This window comes from Rattus norvegicus, chromosome 6 (genome assembly GCF_021556685.1).
Source record: "Rattus norvegicus strain SHRSP/BbbUtx chromosome 6, alternate assembly SHRSP_T2T, whole genome shotgun sequence".
In the NCBI taxonomy this organism is placed as follows: Eukaryota; Metazoa; Chordata; class Mammalia; order Rodentia; family Muridae; genus Rattus; species Rattus norvegicus.
This window is the reverse complement of record NC_141539.1, coordinates 33,709,878-33,733,651: the sequence shown is the minus strand read 5'-3', so window position 1 is coordinate 33,733,651 and position 23,774 is coordinate 33,709,878. Positions and strand designations below refer to the sequence as shown.

At 45.1% G+C, this 23,774-nt stretch overlaps 2 protein-coding genes and 1 long non-coding RNA gene across 10 annotated transcripts in view; 2 read left to right on the top strand and 1 right to left on the bottom strand.

The window, feature by feature from the left end:
* LOC148005126 (uncharacterized) overlaps nucleotides 1-11,506 on the top strand; it is a 28,159-nt gene extending 16,653 nt beyond the window's left edge. Inside the window, exons 3-4 of the long non-coding RNA XR_015622884.1 lie at nucleotides 10,367-10,463; nucleotides 11,242-11,506. This is a non-coding gene — a long non-coding RNA (uncharacterized LOC148005126). The remainder of the gene's footprint in view (nucleotides 1-10,366; nucleotides 10,464-11,241) is intronic.
* The window catches only part of Itsn2 (intersectin 2), a 251,290-nt gene extending 233,683 nt beyond the window's left edge, over nucleotides 1-17,607 (bottom strand). The window contains exon 1 of the mRNA XM_087553096.1: nucleotides 17,252-17,607. The gene's annotated coding sequence lies outside the window, so the exon portion shown is untranslated. The remainder of the gene's footprint in view (nucleotides 1-17,251) is intronic.
* The window catches only part of Ncoa1 (nuclear receptor coactivator 1), a 243,930-nt gene continuing 237,323 nt past the window's right edge, over nucleotides 17,168-23,774 (top strand). For 3 of the 8 annotated variants that reach the window (XM_087553090.1, XM_087553088.1, XM_087553093.1), the window contains exon 1: nucleotides 17,168-17,547. The gene's annotated coding sequence lies outside the window, so the exon portion shown is untranslated. Of the gene's footprint in view, nucleotides 18,141-23,774 lie in introns of all 8 variants that reach the window. The other 5 variants (XM_087553091.1, XM_087553089.1, XM_087553092.1 and 2 more) reach the window with 3 other exon arrangements.

The following is a 23,774-nucleotide window of genomic DNA, read 5'->3' as shown; positions in this document are numbered from 1 at the left end:
TTGAGGTATCACTCCTTGGTGGCCTAAATCAGCTTCCTTTTGTGAGAAATTCAGGTTCCCCAGGTTCTGTATCCAAGATCTGATGATGCTGATGTTGGCCCATTTACCAAGGTAGTTCAACATGCCAACTGTCCCAAGGATGCAGAATTCAAGGTTGTATGTAGCCAGAGGATTACTTTTAGAAGAATAGGTAATGTATCCACCAACTTGAGTGGCTCAAACACTCTTGTACCTTCTTGATGCCACCAACAATTCTGGCTTTTTTTTTTTTTAAATTAAATGCCAACATCAGCACCCAGGAAAGCACAAAAGGGTAGAGGTTGGGTCCAGGAAATATCAGTTTGATGCATCTCAAAGTTCTGACAGATGTGGACATTTATAGAAGACAGAGAGGATCTATTTGCTTGAAGAATCAAAGATGCCCCAGGAAAGAACAATGGGGTAGGTCTGTGTAAAAGCGACAGATCAGTCACAAATATTGGAAGCTGCATATCACTACAGTGTTTGCAGATTCCTACCTTAGTTTAGGGAGAGTGAATGAAAGAGCAGACACAAACAAAGCTATTTGAAGGCTATCAAAGGAAGTAATATGACCTGAGACACCCTTGCAGGGCAGTGTATGTGGGAGAGCATAGCCTGGAGAGCCCTGGAGCAACTCTGGAAGCAGAAAGCAGGGACTGATCTAGAAACACAAAGGTAGTCTCAGCCCAGTGCTTGATCATTGGGCAGCAAACTTCACTACCAGTGCTAAAGCCAGGAAACCGGGAAATAGTGGCTTTCAGCGGCGTCTTAGGATGACTGCAGTTATGTGGGAATTTATAAAGTTTTTGAGGTGCTAAGGGCCTCACACAGAAAAGCGAACGCTGTCATCCAGCTGCAAGACTCACTGCCAAGAAAACACAATCTAGCACAATCTAGAAACCACACACACACACACACACACACACACACACACACACACACACGGAGAGAGAGAGAGAGAGAGAGAGAGAGACAGACAGACAGACAGACAGACAGACAGACTCAGACAGACAGACTCAGACAGAGAAACAGAGAGAACACAAACCGCTGATTGCTTCCGGGTTGCTAGAACTCATTCTCAGAAATGATGTTTGGGAAGAAAGCAAAGAGAGCCATTTCATAAACACAGCAGAAAAGACAGGAGCAGAGAAACAGTGACTATTGTCTTAGTTGGTACATTTTCGGCTGCTATCCATTCACGCACTTGGCATGGTCAGGGAAGCAAATCACAACCATTTTCATCTTCATTATATGCTGAGAACAGGCACAGGAAATGTTAAGTAACTTGCCTAAATGTATACAATTAGGAAATGGCAGAGCTGTAATTAAGATTTAGTTAATGGTAGTTTTTTTCAAGTGTGTGTGTGTGTGTGTCGTATTGTATGTGTGTGTATGTGCTCATGTGTATGTATAGATATGGCAGCCAGAGGTAGACATTAATGCTTTTCTCTCTCAGTCACTCTCCGCCTTCTTTCTTTGAAGTAGGGTCTTTAAGTGAACACAGGACTCACAGATCAGCTAGACTGGATGGCTGACTAGCTCCATGCCTATTTCTGCCTTCCCAGTATTAGGATTGCAGACCCACGGTCGTCTGCCCGACACTGTGTCTGGGTGCCAGACATCCAAAATCAGGTCTTCATGCCTGTGCAGCAAACACTGTACTGACTGAGCCGTCTCCCTGGGCCCGGCAAGCAATTGTGGAGTCGTTCTACATGTTTAGTGCAAGAAGCAGTGTGAATAGAAACGGATCCTGCCCAAGTGAACCTGACCCCATGGCAGAGATCCGTGACTTTACACCAGAGTAAACACCCTCTTATACTACATTTCCCAGTTTCCCTTGCAGTGACAGCCCCAGTCTGTGGAAAGCATGATGGTGACTGGGCCTGGCCCATAGGAACCTCCTTCCTCTGTCATGTTTTTGTGTGATGAGATTACCAATACAACCTTGGACGCCACCAGTGGAAACAGCCAAGTTGCTTCCTCTGATGAGAAGCACATGGGTTTGGCTGTTCCATGATCAAGAGTCAAAACTAAATTGCGTTTGAGAATTTTCACATTTATGAATTCATTGTTTTGAACTGCTAAGTATAGCTTTAAAAATTCCGCCATGTGAATGCCCACCTGGGATTCTTTTGTTCTTACTGAAAGAATTAAACGTAAAGTTTGCTTCTGATTAAACTGAACTGCTTTTTTGGTAACAACTTTAAAAACTGGGAGGCTTTGGATGAAGAGCGTTCCTCCGCTGACTGAATGACAGAAAGCGGCAATGTCACTTGCCACACACTGTCCACAAAAGGGTCATTCAACCCTAATCTGATCTGTAGAGAGAACGTCTGCTATACTGTACGGAGGCAACGCCTGTCAGTTAAAAAGCCTTTGGCCTATGGCTTACGCAGGAAGTAGAGGTGGAGACAGGCACTGGAGCTCAACCTGGGAAGAAGTGAGGAGACAGATGCACGGCCCCTGAGCACAGGTAACCAGGCACGTGGCAGGATGTTAAAATAGATGGGATATCTTACATTAAGAGTCTAGTCAGGGTAGAGCCTAGCTATACGGCCAAGGCATTTGTAATATGTTCAAGTCTAAGTCTCATTTCTGTGAGCATGGGATGGAAGGAAGGACCGGGCTCCAGCGTCAACATTAACCATCTCATTTTGCAAAGGTTTGACTCACTAACATAGGCTCTGTCCATTACTATAAGGTAAGATTCTTGAAGTCGCTTTTGTGTTGGCCCATAGGAGCCAAGTGGTCCACCAGATCTTTTCTCTCATCTGCTTGGTGTTTTTTTCAATGAGTTATTTGTATGTATGCAAATTTGTATCCGTGGTCATACATGTATGTGCAGCTATGTGGGTGCACAGGTGTGAATCCAGGTGGAGATTAGAGGGTGTCATTCCTCTCGTGCTTTATGCTATTGTTTGATATGGAGTCTCTTGTTAGCCTGGAACTTCTCCAAGTAGGCTAGACTATCTGGCCATCAAGCTTCCAGAGACTGCTCATCTCTGATTTCTAGCTTACCATAGTGCATACCACTGTGTCTCAGGTTGTGGGTCCTGGGGTCTGAACTTAGACCTTCATACTTTCCAGGCAAATAATTTACCAATTGAACCATCTCCCCAGCCATTATCTATCTATCTATCTATCTATCTATCTATCTATCTATCTATCTATCTATCTATCTATCATCTGTCTGTCTCTGTCTATCCGTCTATGTTTAGGTAAGATTTCATTATTACATCCCAAGCTGGCTTTGAACTAAGGATGACTTTGGATGCCCAATTCTCCTGCTGCCACCACGTCTTGTTTTATGTAAGCCTGGGGACAGATCTCAGGCCTTTGTATATGCTAGTCAAGCATTCTATGTACTGAGCTATATCCCAAACCTAAGGTTGGCTTCTGAATCTCAGTAATCCCCCTGCCTCAGTCCTAATGCTAGGCTTTCCAGTACCAAGATAGACAATAAATTAATTTTTAATTTTAGTAACAAATCTATTTTCCATTGGTTTCTACCAAAGAACTCCACACCAGACCTTAAGCTTTCAAGATCTAGTAACTCTGTTCTATTAGTTCATCGGGCATCACTGGGCCGCATAAAATTGACCCCCATGGACCAAACTCAGAGGAATTTGATGTGTGAATCCTGGTGTTCATTTGTTTATCCTAGGAGACAGTCGAAGGACGAAAGCCCTTGTTTTCAGAGGACATTTGCTTCATAGTTATCATTTATTGAACAAACACTGCCGGTTAGACATTATTGTGAGCAAAGATAAATCAAAGTAGGTATTTTCAAAAGCACCTTTCTAATTTTCAGATCATGTCTTAATATGCTAGTCTTGCAGTACCACTTAATTCACTTTTCCAAAAGACCATTTTGTTGGCCGGTGGTCAACAACCTTCACAGTGACCCTTTGCTATCAATGCATTACCCAAAATGCTTTCTCTCAAAATGTCCCTAGCCAAGACATCTGTGGGGGCTTTGAGCTGTATTTTGGGAGTCTCAGGGGTTGGCTCCAGTTGTGCTCCCTGCCTTCCTGCTCTCCAGCTCCTCAGGTCTGTCTGGTGGCTCCATGCTGGCCGTGCCCTACTTTGCTGTTTCAGTCGCCCTCCACTTTGCCAATCCACTTGCCAGTCTTTCCTTACATCTTACCCTGTTACAGCTGCCAGATCCGGCCGGGTAAACTAGCCGAGCTTCCCTAATTGCAGGAAGGACTAAGCTTTTCCTCTATGGACCATGTATCCTTGGAGTCTTTTTTATCCCCACATTTCTTCTCACTACAGAGACTCCAGGCAGACAGAAATGGGGTTTATCCTTTGGGTAATTGTCCTTTTAGAGGTCTGTTCATCAAATGTAGTAACATGCTCAGGTACTGGAAGCTAGGACTTCAGTATACCACTCAGGGGAGGGACTTGTGTCACCCTCTAATGGTATGGACTGCTGGCCAACTACAATCCTACAGGATAAGCCCACATTTCTTGGGAGTCATGATGGTTATGGAATTACCTGTGAGTTTCTGACAAACCTATTTCTGGATTTTCATCAGAAATACTTTAAGTGATTTTCCCCCGAGACAGGGTTCTCTGGGTAACCCTGGCTGTCCTGGGACTTGCTTTGTACACTAGAATGGCCTGTAACTCAGAGACTCCCCTGCCTCTGCCTCTGGCTCCTGAGTGCTGGTATTAATGATGTGCACCACCACAACTGGCCTACTCTAAGTTTTTTTTTTTTTCTCTCCTTTTTTTTTTTTTTTTTTTTTTTTTTTCCGGAGCTGGGGACCGAACCCAGGGCCTTGCGCTTCCTAGGCAAGCACTCTACCACTGAGCTAAATTCCCAACCCCTCTAAGTTTTATAATACAAAATATAATGTAGGACCCAGAGAAGTTCTTAATCCCACAAACCATGAACACGTAGTTGGTTTTGGTCTTTTGAACAGAGAAATGGGGTCCCTTATATGACCACGGAAAACTCAAGTGATTACATTCTTAGCTCCTAAGATGTGAAGAGTCTGCCACTTCTTTTTTAGTAAACACTCATACACATGCTTGTATGGTGTGTGTGCACTGGGTGCACGCCTGGTGTTCTCGGAGGTCAGACGAGAGTGTTGGAACCCCCAAAACTGGAATTAGTGATGGCTGTGAACTACCGTGTAAGAGTTGGATCTCTGCAACAGCAAATGATTTTAACCTCTGAGCCATCTCTCCCACCTCAGCCTGTTATTTCTTAAAGCTTAGTTCCCCTCCATGTCATATGTATCGCCGCCCCCTTTCTGTGGTTAAGTCTTGTTAAGGACCTGGTCTGTTAGGTACTTCTTTGGGGTGGGGGACTGACTGTCTCCATACTAGTGACTGGCATTAATGGAAGTCAGATCTCACATGGGTGCTGCTGGCCCAAGAGCCAGATGAGTCAGGGAAGACAGAGACTGGGCAAGTGGCCAATTTGGGGGGTTGCCAGTGCCTGGAGGACAAAGTTGAAGGAACAGTGAGTCTCTTCTGTAATGGATAGGGAAGCATGAGGTGGATTTAGTGGGGAAGAAGTTCCTCTGAAGGCATGTGAGATTGCTTTTTATGTTCTCTCTTTCAATTGTAAACCATTGTACTTGGGTTGCCGAGGTGGTGTGATGACCTGAGTTTGATCCCCAGAAAAGCTGGGAGTTTGACATATAAAAAGAAAAGCCATTCGTGGTAGAACCTGCTCGTAGTCCTAATCCTGGGGAGATGGAGATGGTGAAGCTGATGGGGATGGAGATGAAGGCTCCTGGGTTTGCTGGCCAGTCAGCCAGTGAGGGCAGCCAGTGAGAGGGACCCTGTCTGAAAATAAAAATGCTGGACAGCACCTGAGAAACAGCACCAACACCCACGATTGCTCTCTGACTGCTACAAGCATGTGTGCATGAGTAAACACGCACGCGCGCGCGCGCGCACACACACACACACACACATCAGGTTGGGGGGGTAACATTTCTGTCAAGGGCACCAACTACTCTGTAAGTCACATAAAGATTTGCATGATAAATTTCACTTCACATTTAGAGCTCAGGCTGATAATAACTTGATGCTGTAATGTACAGTTTCAATTAACATCAGCACTGAAGTCACCATAACTGTCAGTTTCTCTCTGTGGCAGCCACTGCTGACAATTTGTCTTGGTTTCCTGGATGTTGTCCAGCATCCTGGCCAGGGAGGCCAAAGTGGGCATCTGTGTTACAGTCCAGCTCCCTTTCCTTCTTGCCTCTCCCTCTGCCCTTTCTTTAACTTGGGTCTAAATCTTTGCTACTGAGTGCATGCACGCACCACAGGAAACTTCCTGTAGTTTGTGCCCAGGCATCTACTCACCCAGTAGGTATTACAGATTCCTACTATGTGCCAGGAACCCATGCAGTGTCCAGCAGACCCTTAAATGGCCCCTATTTTTATGAAGTTTCGAGTCAAAAGCCCTGCTCGTGGTAGAATGAGCTAAGAGGCCATGTTCCCACTTACAGCTCTTATCTTACTGCCTTCTGTTTCTGCAAGACCTTCTGTGGTGAATTCTCATTCTCAGGATTTGAATCTTTTCTAAAGAGTCTTGCTGTCTGCCCTCCCACCTGCTCACGTTTCAAGCACGCTACATGGTGATCCTCTTTTCTCTGTTTAGCTTTTAAAAAGATTTATTTTATATGAGGGATGCATGCATGCATGGATGTCTGCATGCACATATGTATGTGTACTATATGTCCCCTGGGGCCTGCAGGGGTCAGAATTCCCAGGAACTGGAGTTTGTCTTAACCATTCATCCACCTCTGCATCTCCGTTTCAGTTCTCCGTTATCATCTTTCCCATCAGTAGACGTCAGGAGGGAGTCAGCATGGATCCCTCACTGCCTACTCAATTTTTAATCGCTAGAAATCTTGCTTCCACGCCTCTGTCTCTGGTTGGCTGATGATATTTTGTGTGTGTGCATGTCTATGTTGACGTTAGCTATCCTCCTTAATCGCTCCCCATCTGTTTTTGAGACGGGGTCTCTCACTGAACCTGAAACTCACTGACTTGCCTGGGCTGGCTGGTTAGCAAACTCCAGGGGTTTTCCCATTCCCACCCCCGCATCCTTGGGTTATAGGCAGGCACCACAGCTCTGGCTTTTAACACGGGTGCTGGGGATCCGAACTCAGGTCCTTATGGGCATGAAGCAAGTGTTTTATCCTCGCCAGCCCCTAATGGTATATTGTGCTCAGATTTCCTTGATTTAGTAAACTGAAGTTTCTGGCTTTTCCTTCTGATAAGGAGCAGAAGGTAAGCACGATGTTCTAAGCATGCAGCACTGGCCTTTCCCTAGGCTCATCTTGGAGTAGAGGAAGGCTCCTACAGGAAGCAGCTAGCTCCATAGCCATTTGATACCGGATAACTTGCTTAAGCTCTCTCAACCTTAATATGAGTGAGTTATACCATAAGGTTCTTCCAGCCATAGCGGTTTTGTGAGCATAGGAAGTAGATGAGGGAAGAAACAGAGGGACATGCATCCCAGTGTCTTGAGATTCTGGAAATAGAAAAAGCAAGGAGATGGCGAACTCTTGCTTAGCTTTCAGAAAAAGAACAGTCAGGGGAGAAGAGACAGGGAGAACAAGAGCAGGCAGTGTGAAGGAGCAGAAGGGTGACATCAGCTCTTCCTCAGATCATTGCTATACATCCTCATTGGACGAGAAGTCAGATGCAGGCTCTGAGTTTGTGAACCCAGGATACATTGAGCTTGAGGCATGTCCTTGACAGGTGTTAGCTCTGAACGAACGTACAAACATTGTGCTCCTCCCCTTTAAAGATTGATTAAATGATTGGTGACATCACAAAATACCTTGAGCATCTGTCTACATAGCAACACCACTTGGCATTAAAACTGACTCGATTACACTTAACTAATATACAACTCCAGAAACTGTGCATTGGTGAAAATAAGTTGAGGGTAGAGAGAAAAGAGGGAGGGAGAAGGAAACAGCCTCATTCCCTAAGCATCTAAAGCTGAGAATCCCCAAATATTAGAGACAAGGAAGGCTGGAGGAGGCAAGTTAGGTCAGGGGAAAGTAACCAGTGAGGTTTTCTCCTCAAATAGCTGTTCATTCCTAACCTGCTTCTCATGCTGTCTTTCATTAAGTTGTGGCTAAGACTCTCAGACACATATTAGCCCGAGGCTGCGTTATGAGGATTTGACGTTCCATCACCCCACTTCCCCCCAGAACCCAGGACTATGGACAACAGTGGTTATAACTCAGGAAGTGTATGTCCCTGCACAGAATATAAAGATAAGACACCTTCAACACAGTAGGCCACCAACCTGAACGTACCTAATTTCCTCCGCTTCAAGAGAAACACCCTTGAGGCCAGGTAGCCTCTTTCTTTCTCCCAGCTTTTGTGTATGAGTGTTTTGCCTGTGTCATGTGTGTGTAGTGCCTGCAGAGGCCAGAAGAGGGCATCATATCCTCTGGGACTGGATGTGAGCCTCCCTGTGGGTGCTGGGAATGAAGCCCAGGTCCTCTGGAAGAACAGCCAATACTGATCACCATTATGCCATCTCTCCAGCCCTCTCTTTTCAATTTTGAATTACAGGACTTAGTCTATGAAATTGACTAAGGCGCTTAGTCTATGAAATTGAACTCAATAATATTCTTAGACTTTATTCAGTTTTGGGCTGGTGGAAAGTTCTCAGAGTAACTAACACATTGAATTGCTTTGGCACTAATGTTGGCACTTTATACATCATATTTATACAAAATCTTTCCTTGTTTATTTGCTTATTTTTCATTTATGTTTCCCTTGTAGTTTAAAATTATTAAGGACAGAAATCTTGTCTGCCGCATCGAACCCTTTGATGTATTTGGAATAATTTCAGATTAGGTTTTAATAATGTTGATTGAATGAATGGTCACATGGCTGAATCTCTGGGTGAAACACCTACTTATGGTTCTTATATTTCAAAACTCGTTGCCTGCCAGCATCTTAGGGACTGAGGAGTTAAAGCTAGTACAGCTGAGTCTCTCTGGCTTCTCATGCCTTTCCTTTGCCTAAACAGCACAGTTTGGGTAGCTCTGATAGGTGAAAGAAAAGCATGCCTCCCCTTTTCTCACTCCTCCGGGAGAGTAGACTTTTGTTATATAGCCACCCCAGAGAGTCCCATGGCTGCCCGCTTGGGTCTCATGCTGTATGCAGATTGAGAGAGTCACAGAAGTGTGATCAGTGTCACATCTAAGGGCTCTAGTAGGGAAATGAGTAGGGAGCACCAACGGCATCACTGAGAGATCTCATGTGTGTCAGCTGTCTTAGCAGATCTTGTTCCAGCATCAGCACCTGGTAGGATGATGACCGGCTTGACTGACAGCTCATAGTCATCCCTGATATGCAGAAAAACAGAAGAACAAACTGGCAGATCAGAGCTACTTGGTAGCAGCAGTTGGGAAAGTGCTGGAGTGTGGGCTCTTCTACAGAGAGTCAAGTCTAAGGGAAACCAGGTGGTTGATTACATGCAGGATGCATGCAGCAAGGCTCGCCCTCTATGATCTACCTGTAGGTGCTGGAATCCATTACTTAAGGAGGGTGAAAGGGTGTCTGTCACTGCCAGCAACCACTCCTGTTGTTCTCAGTAAGGCTGGCTGAACCTTTCCCTGGTGGCCTTTTGTTTTGTGACGCATTCCTTTTGGTAACCCTGCCTCCAGAAATTGGGAAGAAAACCACCTGCTTGATTACATCCACAAGGAGCTTAAGACGGATCATCTGATCCACCTTCTCGCTCAAATGGGTGACCATTATGGCCTTTGGCTTTGTAATTTTGTTTAGGAATAAATCCCAAGAAGAGAAGTCAGGAGCAAGAATGGAGGGGAAGATATCTAAAGTTAACAAAATAGAATGTGGTAATCCTTAGAAACCAAGAAGTCTGAGGCATATGTACATAGCGTGTGTGTGTAATAATAACTGAAAAAGGAAGGTAGATCACAGAATAGCCAATGCTCAGACTACATGTTTGATCGGACAGGTAAATTGTACGCACATTTATGTACCGATAAAGAGTTCTGTAGTTCTAATCAGGGTTTATTTATCTCAAGAACACCACTTGCATGTAATAGGTACTTAGTAATGTTTACTGCATGAGGGAGGGAGCTGGAAGTAAATTTAGAAAAACACCTGGAATTTATACTCATCAGATTGCTTTTACCATAAATTTGTTAAAATGCATGACATGTAGCTTTCGTAAAAAGATTAACTTTTAAATTTCAGGTTCGGGAAAAGGGAAGCAGGAAAAAAACGAAACACTAACAACAATGGTTGCACAGGTAAACTCTTGCTTTCACTTATCAACTTAATGAATTTAACTGTTCTCGATTCCCTACAGTACCCGGGGAGGAATGGTTTGTCTCAAAGATTATCCCAAGATAGCAGGCTACAGATCTAAGAGAGTGGATCTTGTTGTTGAAATTCCAGGCACTATGGTAAGCTTTGGGGGGTTGGGGGGGATATGCCTGGCATTTCCCAAAGCCCACAACACAGGCCGCTGCCAATCCTATCCTCCCACTGGTACAACTGACTTTGGCATCCGAACTTCAAATTTGAGCTGCAGCCACTATAGCAAGTCTGATTGAAGGCTGCATATGTTAAGGAGACACGTTTGTGTTGCACATCGTTAATACCCAGAAACAGAATATCTTGCAATCTCAGAAGATTGCAAGGAAACCACTCACTGAAGTGCGCTTTGGATAGTAAAAATTTAAAATAATAACCAAAATCTCCACCACACGAAAGATAGTCTCTGTAAATCACACGTTAAACCCCAAAGAGGTTGCTGTGGTACGGTTTGCCTGCGACGTGAAGGTAGGAACGCTGCCAGGTAAAAGCCAGCCGGGGCTACACATAGAAAGACTCTGTCTCATAATACCAGCCAGGCATGGTGGTACATACTTGCAATCTTAGCACTCAAGAGGTGGAGGCAGGAGGATTGCTGCAAGTTTGAAGCCTGGGTTATATTGTAAAACCCTGTCTCAAACAAAACAAAACAAAACGAACTAAACTAAACTAAACCAAACCAAACCAAACTAAACTGGAACAAAACCAAAACAAATCACAACAAAAATCAAGGGCAGAGGATTTGGTTCAGTGGCAAGGTGCGTGTCTGTCGTGCACAGGGTTCTGGGTTCAATCCCGAGCCCTACAAAAGCATAAGCAACAACGACAAGTCCAAATGAATTGTACGATATCACTGTCTTCTCTAAGATTCGTATGCATGTCCATCCTGGAAGAAACAAGATGGTCACTGAGGCTAGAGATGTGAAGAAGCCATTCAGTCAGCAAGGGAAACCTGTCATCTGACTATGTTCCTGCCTATGCTGCCACCGTGTTCAAGATAGATGAGAGCTGCCCAAACGGGGGAGAATTCACACACAAAGCAAGATAATGCTGCTAATCACATAGCCCTGGGAAGCAAATGAACTACCATAGAACCCAAGAACATTAAAGACAAGAATCAACTACTGGATAACGTACAGGAAGTTGTAGTTAACTAATCACCAAGTCTGGTGGGAAGCACGGTGATCCTGATTTTTGATAAGAAGCTTTGACCCAGGCTTATCTGTTTATCTGTCTAAAAAAACAAAAAAACAAAAAAACAAAAAACAAACAAACAAAAAAAACCAGCCTTGTGGGTGAATAACTTTACCGGCCAAGTAATGATTAAAGGCATTCTAGAACTGAGAGAAACTCTAGGAAATTTAATAATAATAAAAAAAAAAAGGTTTCATGTGAGGCAGAACTCATTCAACCTACTGACTTATAGATAGCAAGTCATCCATTCAAATAGTTAAAACTTCATAAGGCTCCAAAAGAAACTCTGCACACATGTAATAGCTAATTCTGCTTAACAACATTTGAAATATGACCCTCGTCAGAGATTAGAAGCAGTCTAATTAGAGCTGAGTGTTGATAGGCTTAAAGTCGAGCACCGCGGTTTGTAAACGGGTCTTTTTGGACTGCAAAGTCAGGGTCCTGTTGTTTGGAAATAATAAAGTTAAGATAGACGCATCTCAAAAATCCTGTTTCTAAAACGCTAGGCCTGGGTTGTACATTGAGCCTTTATCTTTGTCAAAAAAAAAAAAAAAAAAAAAAAGAGAGAGAGAGAGAGAGAGAGAGAGAGAGAGAGAGAGACAGATACTGCTATAATTACCAACAGCAAGGGTTTTGATATCTATGATTTTAGAGAACAATGTTTCTGAGTGAATAGGAAAGCAGCAGCCACTCAGAGAAGGGAGTGATTATGACATATACAGCTGCAGTATGTCCTCAGAAGACACCGCATCCTGTTAACTCCGCAGCTGGCTTTATCCGTGCCTATTACCCCAGCCTGATGAGCAGCTGGGCAGATTTTTTACCTTCTTGGTTTGAGCTAAATTTCACTTTCCCATGGCAATCCGAAATGCCAAACGCTGTATGAAGTGTCTGGCAGACATTTTACTTAGTCTCTGCAGCGATCCTTTGAAGCAAGGGCTAGCCTCCTGTTTTACAGACGAGGACAGCGAGCGAGGCTCGGGGATTTTGAGATGGTTAACACAAGGTCGCAGAGGAACCCCCCGGAGCAATCTCAGATCTGGGCCAGGCTTATTCTAGTCCTTCCTTTGTCCTCCTTTTCTCCTTTTCCTCTTCTTTAAAGCATCTCTTCTCCCCTTTTTTTGAAAATTTGCTATGTATCCCAGCTGGCCTCACACTTGGTATATTTCTCTCGCTGCAGCTTCTCAAGGGATGGGTTATATAGGTGTTAGCGACCATGCCCGCCTCTAGCCTACTCTTCTTAACATCTATCCTTCAACCCTACTCAATTTAAAATAGATAAAACCATGGCAGTTTGTAGGGAGGTAGAAGGCTCATGTCCTATAGGATCACAGTGTGGGGACAGTTTTCTGCAGGTCAGTTTGGCAAACAATGTACATTCTAACTTAGCAATTAATCTAAGGATTTAAGAAAATAATCTCCAAGCTGCATGGAGGGCCGTGGTTATAGAATTATTAAAAAAAAATAAACACAAAATCCCTGAAACACTGTAAACAAACTTGTATAATACTGTGTAAAGGCATCTAACCATTAATGATGAAATTATATTGTTCAGCAAAAGATACCAGAGTACCAATAAACATAGTGTAATTTTATTTTTGTACATAAAATTGAATAATAAGAGTTGGGAATCTAGCGCAGTCAGTAGATTGCTTGCCTTATACACACGAGGCTCTGGCTTCCTTCCCAGCATATAGGGGGAGGGTGCAAAAGTACCACAACAAAATTGAGTATATGTACAAATCTACATATGTATACAATGTGTGGAAAGGTATTCACTATAATTTTATCTGGCTCACCAGTTGTTTTTTTCTTCATTTCATGTATATGTGTAGTGTGTGCACAGATATAAGTATTAGGGCATGCCTGTGAATGCACACATGGATGCTTGAATAACAGTCAGGTGTTTTCCTATATCACTGTCTCGACAAAAGACAGGGTCTCTCACTGACCCAGAACCTCACCATTAGACTGGTTAGGCAGTGAGCTCCTGGGATCTGCTGGTCTCTGCCCCCCATTGTTGAAACTTAGGCATACATGTTTACATGTGTTTCTGTTGTTGTTTGCTTTTGTTTGGAATGGGTGTTGGGGACTCAAACTCAGGTTTGCAAACTCAAAAAGCAAATGTTCTTACCCACTTAACTTTTTCCCTGTCCTCTTTATTTTTTTAAAAAACTCTCCTTATTTATATATGAGTCAGTATCATTGTTATAAAACAAAACTATTTGAAAAAGCCAACAGTTAAGTCAGCTCTTGCCTTAACAACTAAAGTGCTTGATGTATACTAGCCATGTGTTCTTTGGGAACTGGAAATGATTAGGTTCTGGAGAAATCCAATAGGCCATGTTACAGATCCTGTTCACAGAAATAGTCATATATATATATATATATATATATATATATATATATATATATGTGTGTGTGTGTGTGTGTGTGTGTGTGTGTGTGTGTGTGTGTATGAGTATTCCTGATGTGTGGGGCCAAGAGTGTCTGGACTAACATCACATCTATCTGGGCCATAAAGTTTAAACATTGCATTAGATTTTCATGTTTAAACCTCTCCTCAATTTACCTTCATTTCATGGGCTTAGTTCTGCTTGTTGATCGATACTGCAACTTATAGGTGAAGAAGGTTTCTCTTAGATAACTAAGGTAGCTAGATTTCAGAGAGGCAACTGTGAGGTTCAAGAAGTAAATCTAACTAATGAATCCTTGGTTCTGGCGTATGGGGATTCTGGGGGAGGGCAGGATTAGTGGGACTTAGGGACGTAGGCTTCCTTAGTGAAAGCAGATGGAACCAGAGAGAGGTTGACTTGGACCAGAGAAAAGGCAAACATTCAGGAAGGACAAGAGAGTGATATCACTGTGCTAGCTTGGGACTAGGACAAGGGAAGGTCAAAGGGTTCATTTAGTAAGATATTTCACCCCAGAGAAAGACTTTTCTTTAGCACTCGTGAATAGTTATAGCAATGTAAGTACTACTTAAGTTACATTCATAATCTAGTAAAGTCTTAGCAGGGCTGCACACACCTATATTTACAGAACTTGGGAGGCAGAGGCAGGAGGACCCAGACTTGAAGAACAGTCTGTGAATGTAGCAAGGTACTGTCCAAACAAACAAACAAAAAAAATCTCAGTACTGAGAATATTTTAAAATATATAATTAAAAATTTTAATTTATTTTATGAGTATGGGTGCTTTGCCTGCATCTATGCTGGTGTACCACATTTGTGCCTGGTGCCCAGGGAGGCCAGAAAAGGATGTCAGATATCCTGACAATGGAGTTATGAATAGCTGTCAGGACCATGGGTGTGCTGGGCATTGAACCTGGGTACTTTGGAAGAGCAACCAGTGCTCTTAACCACTGAGTCATCTCTCCAGCCTGAGAATGGTTTAAAGTGAAGACAGTGACCAATTGTTGAAGCTGTGGACACAAACCGAATCAACTTACATGAGAGAGGGGGAAGGAAAGACAATTAAATATTTGAAGACACCGACATTTACAAGCTGGTTTTAATCTGTGAACCTGCCATGGTTGGAATTGGCGGTACAAACAGGTAGATTCTTGGAGCTCCCTGGGCAGTCAGCCTAGCTAGGTGGTAAGTTCTAGGCTCAAGGAAAACAGCCTCAAAAAAGAAGGTGGCCCATAAGATGACTCAGTGAGAAAGGGAGCTTGCTGCCAAGCAAGCCTAATGAGTCTAAGGTTGAATTCTGGAGCTAACATGGTGGAAAGAAGAGAACGAACTCTAGTAAATTGTCCTCTGACCTCCTCATGCACACACACACACACACAGACACACTAATAAATGCAATTTAAAATTAAAAAAATTAAGGGGAAGCACTATAGAAGTTGACATACATGTGTACATAACTGCACGAACCAAACAACCCCTGCCCCCCCCCCCCCCTACACACACAAAGGAGAAGACAGGACAAGTGTCAGTGAATCAAAGTTCAGAGAATAGGTAGAAAGAAAGAATGAGGTACGAAACAGGAGGAGGGGAGAGTAAGGATGGAGGGGCTAGAAACACTAGTAGAAAAACCAAGATAAGGCTGATGTGCAGTAGAGATAGGAGGATTCCCAACGCCTGGCTCATCTGTAAGCACCAGAGGACAGGACAAGGCACTTTGCACAGTGCAGAGGTACTAGATCAGGAAACAGGCCCCACAGAAGTAGACTAAGTAGATATGACTCAGATATCTACTAAGAATTCAATAGAGGCCTTCGGGCATTTCAGCTATTAATAAGGCTGTGGATTGTGTAGGTGGTACTGTAAGGACGGTAAGGGCAGGAGCTAATCAAATGCACTAGGGCACTGGCTTTGATAAGAATCAACCAAATGAACACAGGGATGGATGGATGGATGGATGACTGTATAAATGAAGTGTGCTCTACTGGCTGCTGTATGACCATGACCAGGAAAGGAAGATAAAGGCAGCATAAGGCACTGACAGTAGTAGGGTGGAGGGACCTGCTTTGTCTCAGAGAGGGGCCAGGGAGTTGTCAGATTTGCATCAGGGAAGGGACATGGAGGACTTAAAGATTTACACAGGCTGCTTTGGGGCATCAAATGCAGGATGAGACACAGCAGAAGACAGCAGCACAAGACAGCTAACCGAGGACAAGAACTCAGGAAAGCAAAGGATAGCCGCCCAGCACTTCCACCACCAGGGACAGAGCAGTGAGTGTCACATTGCCGGTCTTGGGATAAGGGCTGCTTTCCAGATAAAGTGATCAAGGCTTAAGGAGCTGTCCTGTGCCTGCTTGATTCATCTGGCGACAAGGAACACTACTAACACAAGTAGCACTTCCATTATAGAATAAGAAAAGGAGGTAAAAAAAAATTTTGGGTCCCCCTCGAGGGAAAAGATCTGTGAATGACAGACATTTTAGTCAATTTACGCAATTGCAGAGCCAGACACTGTCAGTCAGATCTTTTCATCCGCAAAAAGAAAGGGGGCAGATGATCTTACTTTTCCCTTGTCTAATAGTCTGTGAAATCATCTAGGCAAACCACCTCTCAAATTTTACAGAACAACAAAACAAAACAAAACAAAACAAAACAACAACAAAACCGAGGCCCAAGGGATGTCTCTCACTCAAAGTAACACAACTCACGAGTGGCGACAGGCCCAGGTCAGATTCCTCTGTGATTCCCCAGGGCCTCCAGGTCGCTCCCCAACCTTCCCTAAATGATAAAGAACAGCTGGAGGCCGCAGGTCCCTCAGCCCGCCCAGGGGTACTCTGGGGTTCGAGGCTTCCTGGCAGCGGACAGAGGACCGCCCCGAGGGGAGGGTCTGTGCGGGAAGAGTTCTGGCCTCCTCACACTTCCTTAGGACATCGGCCCTGGCGTGCCTGCGGCCGGCAGAGGGCGCGGGGCGGCTTTACGCCGCGCGGGGCCGGTGGGGTCGCGGTGCCCGGGGGCGCGCCGTCGGAGCCGGAGGGCAGCCGGGCTCTGGGCCCGCCCGCGGAGGGGGCAGGGGTGAGGGCGGGGCCGCGAGTAGGTGGGGCGGGGCTCGAGGGCGGGGCGCTGCGGGCGGGGCACGGGGGGCGGGGCCGCGAGCGGGGGGCGGCGGCGGCGGCGGCGGCGGCGGCCCTGGAGGAGGAGAACATGGCGGCCGCGGAGAGCGGCTGAAATGCCTGTTCTTCAGGCCGGGCGAGCGGGAGACTGACGCGATTCACCTTGTCCGGTCGTCCGTCGGTCGGAGCGCGGCCTCAAGCGCCTCGGCTGCAGTTCGCTGTTGTTCCCTCAAGCACAGCTTGCGCCGGGGTGGTTCTGCATCCCCCTGAAGTGGGGGGACTCCAGCTCCGGAGGAGGGGGCCGGAGAGCCGAGGCGGCGGCGGCGGCGGCGGGTTGCCTGGGCCCCGGGGACGGGCGCCCGGCCCGAGGAGTGGCGGAGTCCGCGGCGGCGCCGCCACAGTCGCGAGCGAGCGCGGCGCAGGGGAGCGCGGCCCAGAGGCGGCGGCGGCAGAGGCAGGTGAGTGGCGGCGGCGGCGGCGGCGGTGGTGGCGGTGGCGGCGGGAGCCTCGCGGTGGGTGCAGCTGTCACGAGCCGCGCGGCCGCGGCGGCCCTAGGGGGCGGGGAGCAGCTGGCGCCCTCCGTCCCGGCTCTGCTTGCTCTGGGACCCATCTCCCGCTCCCACTTTTCTCGAGTTCCCCTGCTGGCCTGGCGCGGCTGCAGGGGGCGGAGGTCGCAGCTGTCACCGCACCAGCTGGGGGCTGCTCGGGGCGAGCTGCGCGCTGCAGAGCGCCGTCCCTGCGGCGCACTCCAGTTGCCCTAGTTAGTGGAGTGCGAGCATCCGCGGAGGGCGCGCGGCCGCGGGCCGGGTGGGGAGCGGGCGCCCCGAGCCGCCGCCGAAAGGGGGAGCCGGAAGTAGGCGCGGGCGCCCCTCGGCCCCGACGAGCAAGCACGGTGACCTTGGCCAGCCCGTCAGCCTCTCTGAATCTTGTTCGCCGGGACAGCTAAATGGGGGCGACCGAGGCGTGCTTTTCTGTGGGTGCAGCTTTCGACGGCCCCTTTGCCTAGCCTGGCTGCACTTGCCTTTCTCCCCTTGGGACTAGGGCTTCTGAGGTAGGAATGGGCGGATAAAGGAGATTTTCCTCTTGCGGCTGGGATTTGGTCCCTTTGCAAGGTTCTGCTGAAAGGACCTAGAAAGACAAGTAATACACGTTGGCCCGACGATTGTAGGTAGGGCTGGCTAATGGTCAGTGATGGATCTTGAGCTCTCCATAGTCGCTTGGAAGAGACTCAGAGAAACTGGACACCGGGGTCCTCCGTCCTTACCACACATCAGCGGTGGTTCCTTTAATATTATTTGCATATGCATTTTTTAAAAAGCAGTCACTCCCATGGGCCAGACACCCTCTAGTGTGGTGATATTAGAGGGAGACGGAGGGATTGACAATACACCCTGTGTGTGACAAGGACAAGCCGAGGTGCTGTGGCCAAAGAGTTTAGTAGGGAGGGAAACTTTAAGCTGGGGAGTATCTGTTAGCCTTTCTGGCTCCGCTATCCTTATAGAGACACTGAAGAGGCGAGGCAGGTGTCCTTGTGGAGAAGGTGACTTCTCTTTTTCCCTTTTCGCACAGTAAGTTTTTAAATGTGAAGTATGATGTTGGCGAGTAAGGAGTTCGTAGGTGAATCGCTGTCCCAGCACCCCGTGATTGACAAGAGAAATGATGGTGATGATTTGGGAGGCTTAGTGCTTTCACTTCACGAAGAAATCTTTTAAGTGTCTGTGCAAGACAGTCCTGCAGTGAAGCCTAGACTCTGTGGTAGAGTCGTAGGGGTGGATTTCAAGGGTTAAATTTGTTTGAGGTTTGCTTCCTCGACTGGAATTGGTTGGAGGTTAGTCCTGAAAAAAAAAAAAAGTCGGCCAAAGGGGCCTCTTCTAGAAGCTGTGATGTAGCAGGAGGGGGGTCGGATTTCTTCATGTTGGGAATAAGGTGAAAAGAAAGTATTTGCGTATTTGCTTGGGTCTTTGGCTCTCGAGCTAGAAATAGTTTTGGGTTAAAGGTAGCCATGGGATTTGATTCAGTTTCATAAATAGGCATTCTTCGAGTAATTTGTCATAAAGTAGGTAAAATGGGAGTATTTCTATTTAATCTCTTGTACTTTGTAGAAAAAGGTCCAAGTAGGTTCTGTGACCTAAAGTCTGTCATATTTTTTTCTCCATTTCTTATTCAGACTTCAGGAGCTTGGGGAGAAAATCCGAGGCCCGTTGCTTGTAAGAGTCGGTTTGGTTTTTGGAGACATTTTACGTTAATCTATTACACGTATTTAATCCATACTGAACTTTGGTTTATAGATGCAAAGCTTAAATTTTTACATAATTTACAGCTAATCTCTTCCTTGTTTCTGAGAAAATTTATAGGGCTGTGTCTATAAAATTGTTTTCGTGTGTGTGGTTTAAGCCGAGGGGATGTTTTTAGATCTACAATTTTGGCTGAGCGGTTTTATTGAAAGAAAATAAAAACTCTATGGAACTAATGACGATTGTTCACTTTGACCAGGATTATATAGACAATGCCTTCCTTTCTCCTGCTTTCTGCCAACGTTTGTTTTTATTTCTCCCTCAATCCCAGGATTTTATTTCTAGAAATCTGGGCTGGGAACAGAAGCAGCAGTTTGCACAATCCCAAGAACTTGCTTATGCCAGGAAGCTGTAAGGGCAGCATGCAGTGGGTGTGATGGGAAGATACTGCTACTACTAAAGACATTTCTTTGACTGCTACAGGAGTTAGGGTCACAGTATACTTTTTGCTGAGTTTCCCGTTTTCGTGTATGTGTTGATCTCTCGGTGGGTACAGGGTTAGGTTGCTATGGTGCTGACTGATGTATACTGCAAAACTGTTGGCAAAATGTCATGCTTCTAACTCTATAGTGAAGGGTGGTAAACGGGTCTAAGTAACTTAAATGTGTTGTTCCGGGGATGGAATGTTCTCTGCATGTCCTCTTGATCCTTTTAATCCGGGGAGCAATCTTCACCAGGTCTTAATGTCAAGTAAGTGAGGGTAGTGGAGAGGTGCTGAAAGGCAGAGTGCAAGGGAGATGGAGGATGTCGGACATCCCTGGGAAAAGCTGTTCCCAGTCAGGCTCTGGACCAGGTGGTGGTACTGCTAATTGTTTTTCAAGGACATTCAGCCCTCCTGGTTCAGTTGTCACAGGCTTCACACCCTTCTCTTGGGGCGACAGTGCTTCTGTTTCTTGCTTTAGTTTACTGTACTTTCTGTCAAGGAGTCAAGTTGTTTGGATGTTGTGTTTTACAGAGCTGGTTGACCTTAAGCTGTGGTCCATCTTAGGTCTCCCTTCAGGCAAGTATGGAGTTCAATCTGAGTACACAAGACTCAGTAGAATTTCTAGGTTATGAGTAGAGGAGGTCCCTAGGATGCTCATTATGGTCTTGGCATTGATAATGACGGCAATTCTCAGAGGGCTAGCTTTTACTTTCCTGGCAGAGGACCAGAGTCCTTGTGGCAGATGCTTTACTGCATTACCTGCAAATTCTAGATGTAACGTGGGCGTGGGGTGGAAGGAATACTCAGGCTTCAGGAGTTGGATGACAGAGCCCTAGGTCTGGTCTGGGTTAGAGAATGAACAGATTTGTCTCCACTCTGACGCCTATCCTCATTTGTGTAGATTTGACCCTATGAGTGGAGTAGACTAGACCATACGAACGGATTCCTTCATTGCTCTGCCATGTTAACTAATCATTTTCTCTTTTGTCACTGGCCATTGAGGATAGGCCTGTGGGCTCTGATTTCTTTCTTTCTCTCTCTCTTTCTTTCTTTCTTTCTTTCTTTCTTTCTTTCTTTCTTTCTTACCGTAGGAAGTGATGTATATGCATTTTAAACTTTAAATTTTAGTTAGACGGTGTGCCTATTCCTTATTCCTTATTATATGGTGTTGGGTCATAAAATGGCCTGGTGGCAGCTGGGTACTATTCTTAGTTATTTAAGGATATATAACTTTTCTTTTTTCTATAGCCTAGTGTAGTTTTGGAAATGGCTTGTGACTGTGTGGTATTTGAGTTACTGCAGAACACAGAAGTCATTATTTTACATTTTCCTGGACATATAGCTTAATGTAGAGGTCATTATTAAACACTGACACCAATGTGGAAGTCCTCCATTAGTGCAAGTTAAAGAGGTTGCATCCTGGCTCCCTCCATGAATCCATTCATAGCACAGTGTTTTTATTTACTTTGTGATAAGGAGAGTTAAACCCAGGGCCCTTTGAATGCTAGGCAAGCCATCTACCGCCCAGCTGAGCCCCCGATTCTCTCTCAATTTGATTTTTTTAGGCAGTTGCGCTGAGTTGCCCAGGCTGATCTCAAAGTTTCAGTCCTCTTGCCTTAGCCTCCTAGTCTCCAGGATTACAGAGGTGGTATCACTGTGCTCAGCTCACAGAACAGTACTTCTGAGATTCTCTAAAGTAACCGGCTTTCTTAGTGTAGTGATCACATTTAATGGTAAGTACCTTATGCCAGAATAGACACTGTCAAGTAATCAGTCTAGTCGTGCTCACCTTTTGTTCTTTTACCGCCCCCCCCTTACACCACACCATACATATTTGGATGAGGAGGGGAGGGACATGATAGTGTTGAGTGACCCTGAGTCTTATCGCTAGGAACAGAGATCAAACTGATAAAGATACATGTCAGAATAGAGGTACAATCCCAGCTGCAGGGCCAGAATCCTAGTAACAGCAGAGTATCCGATTTTCCCACAGTGATGCCTTAAAAAGAAAACTCGTGTGTGTGTGTGTGTGTGTGTGTGTGTGTGTGTGTGTGTGTGTGCACTTGCACATGCATGTCATGGCACACATGTCTAAATCAGAGGACAACTTTTGGAGGTTGGCTCTCTTCTCCTACCATGTGAGTTTCAGAGATTGGACTTGGGTCACATGGCTTTTCAGCAAGCATCTTTGCCTACCAGATCACCTCACTAAGGTCCAGTATTTTTATTCTTTTTGTTTGTAGCTTTTTACCCATTAGTTTGTACTTTGAGCCAATTTTAAAGGTCAGAGAGGGGTTTGGGTCATGGGGCTTCCAGATTCCCAGTTCATGTAACTTTAGGTTTCATATTTAAAATTAGAACAGTGTACTTAGTTTCATATTATTATGCTTTCAAAAGTGAAGCTAAGTAACCTTGTTTAGCTGTGATCTGGCATATAGTAAACATTAATACTCATTAGCACTCCACTCCTAACCCCTCACCAAGACTCTCACTTTTTTCTTTGTAATTTCTTGTATATTCTTTTTTTCTGGTTGCATATCTGGTCCCTGGTCATTTGAATGTGGCGCAATAGGAGTCACTGTGAGGGTCTGAGTTTCTTTGCCATCAATTGAGCTATTGGTCAGATTTCACTTTTCTTTTGTGCTAGAACTATAAAGTGTATGTTTAGAGATACTTGCCTTCTTGTACTTGTCTTTCTAATTATTCTATACATAGCTACTGAAAAAAATCCTTTCTAAATATCATCTGATGTTTTTTGTGAAGACTCTACAAATTTATCAAACCCTAAAACATTTAAGTGGAGTCTTTTATTTCCCATTTCAGAAAATTTGCTGTAGATAACATCAGAAATGCTTTGTAACCTGCAAAGTTCCACATAAATAAAGAAAGCATTATAACCTTCCATAGTCCAGTCTGGGGGACAGAGTAAGACCCTGTCTTAAAAAATAGTCACCTACAGGAATGTTGCTTCTCAGCTTATGTTTCATTTTCTTTACTCAAAATGTGTTTCCTTTTCTTTTATGCTCTTTTGATCTTCAAAAACAGTGTCAGAGCTGGTCTATTAGAGCTGGTTTCCACTCTGTAAGCATCACTCACATTTCCTGTATAGTCCCTCCTTCCTCTCCTTGCCTTCTTCACTCCCTCACTGATTGGACTGGGAAATCATTGAGACTGCAGGAAGCACAGCATTGAGAGTAGAAGAGTTTTAGGGTTATTTAGAATAATTTCCTTAACATTACAGAGTCCAGACCGAAGGTCTTGGCTACTGAGATTTAAAATTTTAGTACTTCTAGTAAACTTTGAAATAATCTCAGAGCTCAGGAAGGAAGGAAGGAAGGAAGGAAGGAGGGAAGGGAGGAAGGGAGGAAGGAAGGAAGGAAGGAAGGGAGAGAGGGAGGAAGGAAGGAAGGAAGGAAGGAAGGAAGGAAGGAGAGAGGGAAGGAAGGGATGAAGGGAGGAATAGTCAGCCCATGCTTATCCTTTGACCATACAGCCATGTATAGCGAACACCCAGAAGGGTAGTGATGTAGCTTAGTGGTGAGTGCTCACCAGCTCACCCGAGACCTTATGTTCATCCCCATTACTGGGCGGGGTGAATAAAGAACATTTTAAAACATTTAAAAAAATTGTTTCTGGGGGTTGGGGATTTAGCTCAGTGGTAGAGCGCTTGCCTAGGAAGCGCAAGGCCCTGGGTTCGGTCCCCAGCTCTGAAAAAAAGAACCAAAAAAAAAAATTGTTTCTGTATTGAATATGTGCATTTTTGTCATCATTCCCTAAATAATACAGTATGATAAAATGTGAAAGCCTTGACATTGTGTTAGCGTTTGTACGCAATCTAGTAGTACTTTAAAGTGTGCAAGGTTGAGAAGAGAGGTTATGTGGAAGCGCTAGGTCATTTTATGTAAGGCACCTGAAAACCCACAGCTTTTGATATTTCCATGGGTTTCTAGAATTAGTCTCTCATAAA